This window comes from Austrofundulus limnaeus, unplaced genomic scaffold (assembly GCF_001266775.1).
Source record: "Austrofundulus limnaeus strain Quisiro unplaced genomic scaffold, Austrofundulus_limnaeus-1.0 Scaffold56, whole genome shotgun sequence".
NCBI lineage: Eukaryota > Metazoa > Chordata > Actinopteri > Cyprinodontiformes > Rivulidae > Austrofundulus > Austrofundulus limnaeus.
In genome coordinates, this window is record NW_013952458.1 from 2,280,345 (window position 1) to 2,286,825 (window position 6,481).

At 39.7% G+C, this 6,481-nt stretch overlaps 1 protein-coding gene across 1 annotated transcript in view; it reads right to left on the reverse strand.

Moving 5' to 3' along the window:
* Nucleotides 1-5,508, reverse strand: part of ncaldb (neurocalcin delta b) — a 15,340-nt gene extending 9,832 nt beyond the window's left edge. Inside the window, exon 1 of the mRNA XM_014009293.1 lies at nt 5,301-5,508. The gene's annotated coding sequence lies outside the window, so the exon portion shown is untranslated. The remainder of the gene's footprint in view (nt 1-5,300) is intronic.
* Nucleotides 5,509-6,481: the final 973 nt, after the last annotated feature.

Here is a 6,481-nt window from a genome sequence, read left to right on the forward strand (position 1 = left end):
ATATATATATATATGAGCAAGCAAGTTTGCACGTCATTCTTCAGGTCTCAGATCCTCCTGTGTAAAACCTCACAAACAAATGTCTTCTCAGTGTGTATTTTTAACAAAACGACTAAATAATAGGGTGAGAGCTCAGACCTCTTCCTGAACATCCCGTCAGACAGTCATCCCAAGATCTCCGCTATTTCTGGCTCTGTGAGATCACTGCCCACAAATCAACCATTAAGACTCTTACCTGTTGCTTCTGCCTGACTGGCAATATGGTGCCGTTATATAATCAAAGCTTTGACRAGTGCTAAGGTCACGTGGTTTGAGACAAACTCTTCTTTGAGCGGCTCATCAGGTCAGAACAAGTGARCAAAGGGTTAGTTTAACCTGAGCAGAGAACAGGCTGGAGCTGCTRACCTCAGCTAATGCAGAAGAACGCGCTATCACTTTCAGACAAGCACTATGTATAGCTCTACCTCACAGAGCTTCTGACCAATAAAAACCTCTAACCCAGCCAGACACTGTGCATTATATGACCAAATTATTGAAAGCCAAAGGAAAACAGGGAGGTGTTACCAGAGTTTTTTTTAATCAGACAGTAATTGCACAAGAGGGCCGACATGAGAAGGACCACTCTGTGACGTTAACGATCCAGCAAAGACTCATAGTTCAGCTCAGCCTTAAACACCATGCAGTCATCAGATGAATTAAATACAGCCGAGAGTGCTGTCAAAAACTACAAGCACCACCCAGCAGAGGAAGTACGATGATTAATGGGGTGAATCCTTCCCAGTCCACAAAATACTGAAGGTCTCGCCCACTTGCAGCGAATACTGAGGACGCAGCGGACTGTGTAGGCAGGATGATAATCGATGAGACGTGTGGGTGGTGGGCGTGAAGGCCAGAGAGCAAAGAGTACTGGAGGAAACTGGTTTGATTTGAGAGAGTTGGGTGGATCGTCACGAACAGAGGGAGCTGGAGTCAAACTAAGGAGGGATTGATGATGGCTTCAATTTCAAAGGCTCCTGTAAATCTTGCTCTCCTGGTGGTTTGTCTGAGAGGTATATTAGGGAAAACGTTCGGACCAGGAGCGTAAAGAGGAACCAGGATACTTTATTTGCCGCATTGCTTTGATTTTAATCCATGTTCATAATAAAGCTGCATTGGTTTGGTGCCAAATTTACTAAGAGCGCCTCAGGTTTTACTGACCAGTGGGTGTGACCACTTTGGTCTCTGACAAAAAGCAATGGAGATAGATAATTGATACTATGTCTGTGGGGATCCCAAGCATGCATCTGCAATATTATTAATAAATACTGCAATGATGATACTGGTGGCAATAAATCTAATTTATATCAGTCCTCCTTCATGTTCTCTGTCATCATGACCCTCATAATACTCTTATAAGGCTCCATAATACAGGGGGTCCAAACTTTTCCATGCAATGGCCCCACAAATAGCATTAGCTCCTGGCTGGGGAAACCCACAAACAATGCTACAAAATATGTAAAGAAATATAAACTTTAGAATGCTTTATCTAATTTCTATTCACTATTAAATAATTACTACATTTGTTTAGCATGATATTATATTAACTAACATGTTTTCAACACTACATTCCCACTGAAAAAAACAACTTTACAATAAACTGTTCTCTTAAATGACATTAATATATTATTATAAACTATATTTTTAAATAGTGATTGAAAAACAAATTCAGTTTTATAATAATGATTTAAAACATTTATTAGGTTTTATATTTTTGCTTTTTTATCTTCCCTCCAGCTTTCTGAGGCTCCCCAAAGTGGCTCCACTTTGACAAACACTGGCCTAATATATTATTGGTATATTGTTTTCTCAGCAATTAATTGTATTCTTAGCTAAATTGCAAAAATAATAATTTATTTTATTTTTTGTTATAAAGAAAAAAGTTTAACTCAAGCTCTGTGTGCATTCAGGGTCTCTGTCTTGTATTAAACTTGTTGTTTCAAGGCGCTCCACACATTCATCCCAGAACATCTTGTAGTCCAGTTATGTAACACGGACAAGTCTCCATTTATATCTTGCAGGTAAGTCCCAACGCAGGAGCCCTACAGATAATCCAAGAACTCTGGCGGCTGTAGCAAGCCGCCCGAGAGGCGGAGCGATTGAAAAAAAGACCTGATTCCAGATGGCGAGGTTATGAATGATGCATTCAGAATGAAATATAATGCATGGCTGCGCCGGCTGATGAGCCGAGTGCATTCTCAACCTCACAGGCCGGAAGTTATGAAAAAACCTGAGAAACAAATTTAAAAGATCTTTTAGTTTATTCTCACTGAGAGGGTTTTGCATCAGTTGCATTAAAATCTATAGTTGAATGCTACACAAAATCATAAACTAGTGCCTATGCAAGAMTGTTAACCTAAATAAGCTGTGTACAAGGAACCGAGGACGTTGGAGTGATTTTGTGCAATAAAACTGGCACAAGCTCGCCACTTGTGGCGATACGGCTCACATTTTACGAGCTTTTTAAACTGTGCCCGTCTCAGATCGCGAGTAAGCAAGTTTCTGGCTTCAAACCGCTGTTAAACGCAGCCGCGGCCGGGCATAACTCTGGGAGCGTGTGCGCTCACGTTACAAGGCCTGCGACAAAGTGCGCTCACTTCGGCTGAGCTTCAGTGGCTCCCTGAATGCCTGACTGCAACTCTATCTACTGTGTTATTTGGTTTTAAGGTCAGAGCGAGATCACTGCTGGTGCTACGGAGCGTGGAAAGTCCTCTGAAAGTCCTTTCTGTTGACAAATCAGGTAAAGCAAAAAAAAAAAAAAAGTCAAATTACTCAAACAGCATCCACTTAATAAAAACATGAAAAACATGTATTTTAAACAATGTTGGAATGTTTAACTACTTCCAAGATGATTTTAAGATGGCTCAATTCTTGTCACAACTTAATCTAATTGGATTTTTGTTACCAATTTATTGTTTCACTCATTTTCTGAGAAAAACAGTGTCCTCTCTTGCTCCATTTTTTTTTATCTAGTGCTCAAAAACAAACTTTATTACAAATATATTTAAAAGGAAAAGCTAATGTCTAACTCCTGGGATTTGTTTACAATATTAAAACCTAAATGACAACATTTAAAGGTTGGTTAAACTTTAATTTGTTTAAAATTAAGCCTGTGGTAATAAAGATTATGCTATGACGTGATGATCTTTGTCTTCTCTGCATAGATGAGCTCAGGAGCCTGCTTTTGTTACTAATATTTAAAACCATTTTTCAAACACACAATCTAATCCATAATGTAGTTGAGAACCTCGAGGGAGAGTCTTCATCGAAATTCAGCGCACATCAGCTCCCATTGTGAGCCGGAGAGCTTTGTGCGTCAAGGCGCTGCAGAAAACCACAATCATGACACTGAAGCCATTATGAGGAGCGAATGAGAACGAGATAAAAAAAATGTCACTGGCGGCTTTCGAGGAGGAGGGCAAAGCTGCAAAACAGATGGAGGATTGGACAAACACTCACAGAAAATTGTCACTTGTTATAGAGAAAGAGTGATGGTCATTTTGCACAGATTATCTAAACGTGCTTTTTTTCCCCCCACCAGAACGGCCTGTTTTAGACAAAGCAGAAATGTCTCAGTGCTGCACAGAATGAGCCTTATATCTGAAATATTATCTGTCTGAAAGAGCATCGTTTCTTTCTTCCTTTGCTCGCTTTTATGTTCTGCTCATCCTTATCACTCAATCTGGTATCGAAAAGAAAAAAGAAAAAAAAAGAGAGAGAGAGGATCTAAAAAGAGCACTGACCGCTTCCTAGACAAGCCTAACTACAGGCCGTGGTGCCAGTGTGGTCGGTCTGGCCCAAAACAAACCCACAAGACGCCCACGCCAACAAAAATAGAACATCTGTTCAAATTTGGSAAACATCTGTCGGGAGTTCAGCATCTTGAAATGCTTGAAGAGATGCTTTGAGCAACAAGGCGCCCATTATCTGGACTCCACCCTTGCGTCAACACGTCCGCAGGTCTTTTATTTTTCTTGCTATGTTATATTGCCCACTTGAGTTGCTGAATTAAATAAAATAAAATAAAATAAAAATAACAATCCCCACAGCAGTGTGTGTCAGGGTTAGTTTGCTGTTTCCCCTACATGATGGAGCTGCTTTACCTTCATTTCCTGCATCTAAATCTCATCTTATCTCGTCGTTATTACAATAAATTCCCTTTTGTTTTTTAACCCACATTACCAACCATTCTGATCCTTTCATGAATATTTTAGTGGGACAAACAGAGGAAATTTAGACGTTATCTGTTGTTGTTTACGGCTCACATTMAACCAAAGACAATAAATAAGCACAAAATAGTGCATTTGCCCAAAAAAAAAAAAAACTAATTGCATCCAATAGAAAACTTTAATGTTTAATCCTTATTTTCCATAGCTGCTATGGATCTAAACCTGTGCATACTGTTCTCAATTCTTTACAAAGTAAAACAGCAAATCACCAAGTGAAATTGTACCAATCTATAAAACTTTTATTACAACATAAAAAGTCCACATTTCTTGTGGTGTTGTGTCATTATCTGGACATTTTATCACACGGATATAACAGGTGTTAATTGCAAATTTACAAATAAATAAAAGCTGCAAAATCTTATGCCACACAAACTAAAACTTGCAGGTGTCTAAGGGATCATTTAAAAACCACACATGCTAAGAACATGCAACAAGAACTGGGGTCTCCAGAGCCCTAAAAACAAAGTGAATGTTGCCACACTTTCGACCTAAAGAGCACGTGATTCGTTTCGAGGGAAAAACAAACATTTCCACTCTCTTGTCAAGGTAAAGCCAGTAAATCTATCGGCCTTTTCTCCTCTTGCTTGATGTGTTTGCTGAAATGAGATACTCTCTCAGCTTTGTGTGGTCCCTCTCTCTCTCTCTCTCTCTCTCTCTTTTTTTTTCCACTTCCTGTTCTCACTCAATAAATGCAAAAGACACCGAGCACCCCTCTGTCTGTGGCTCATCTGAAGGTTACGGATAAAAAACGAAGCGACTTCATCCGATTAAAAATGTACTGGTTAAAGCTTATCCGCTGCTGATGCATCGCAATGCTGCTGCAGAGCAAAGTTACGGACGGAAGCGTGTTCAAGTGGGTCCTGACATGTGTACAACCAGACGAATTAAAGTGATGGTAGGCATTTATATGTTGCAAGAGTCCGTGTTTAGAACGTGAAGTCATCTCACCTGAGCTGTGAGAACATATAAAAAGTATCAGGAAGAGGGTAAACTCAGTAGTAAAAAAGGGGGAGGAACGCATTAGCAACAACTTACCTCGCTTTTCAAGTTGTTGTCCGGGAGGGGAGTTGGTGAAAAAAGTCTCCTTAATTGTCCATTACCTCGAGTCTAAAGCCGGGGGGGAGGACGGTAAAAGTTTCAGAGAAACCCCAGCAGGAGCCACACAGGAGCTGATATTCCCGGCTTGCTCGCAGTCCAAACTCCAGAAGGCTGTTTCCTGAACCGCTTCTCCGATTAGCCCCGCAGCGTCTCGGAGTGACGTCAAAACTGTGCGTCACGTGGTCCAGCGGCGACCAATGGGACGCGGAGTTCTCCTGGCAACAAGAGCCAGGCACCTGAATTGCCATCAGCCTGTAAAAAAATGGACACAGAAGTAATTTATTATGTTTTTTTTTCTTCATCATATAATTACTACAAAATATAGTTCCAAAAAAATTTTAAGTACTGGTAGTTCATCTGCATTAAACAGTATCTGTGTAACTTAATTCATTWTGCAGGAATAGAAGAAAACAGTTTTCAAAGTACAAAAAGTGTTAATTGTTGTCTTTTGTTTAAATATTTTTTGTCTTTTCAATCCTTTTCAGAAATCTGCCTTTCCTATTATTAAAAAAATGTTAATTGCATATTTTACGTAGTAAAAGTTCAGAGTTTCTAACCGATTTGTCCCAAAAAAAAAAAAAAACATGCCTAAAGAAGCCTTAAACCAAAAGTTGGACAAACTATTACCTTTGCACCCTTAGTTTATATCTGCTAATAAACTTGAACATTTAACATTAGTTTTTAATTCATTTTGTGTCATTTTAATCTTGCTGCTTTATTCCAAAGAGTGTTGGATCTTTAGAGGGATTCAAATAAAGTTGCTTCTGCTGGAGCGACGTTAAATTGAATTTACTTGATTTTGAATGTTGATGATGAGAGGAAGCTTACGATGCAGCCACCATGAGCTTGCTGTTGTCAGGTACAGGTGTTCCCATGCAGGCACATTGACAGGCTGCATGTGTCGCCTGTAAGATGATTAGTGGAAGTCAAAGCCACAGGGCTTATACAGTCGCTGTTCCAAGGAGCGTTTTCTTAATGGCCTTATGAAGAACGCAGAGAACCCCTCCCTTCACCTGTGTCAGCGAAATCCTGATCTCACAGAGTTCACAATGATCCAGTACACACAAGAAGGACAAGGAGACGTTTAAGTGCCTGATGAATATTTAAAAAAAAAAAGA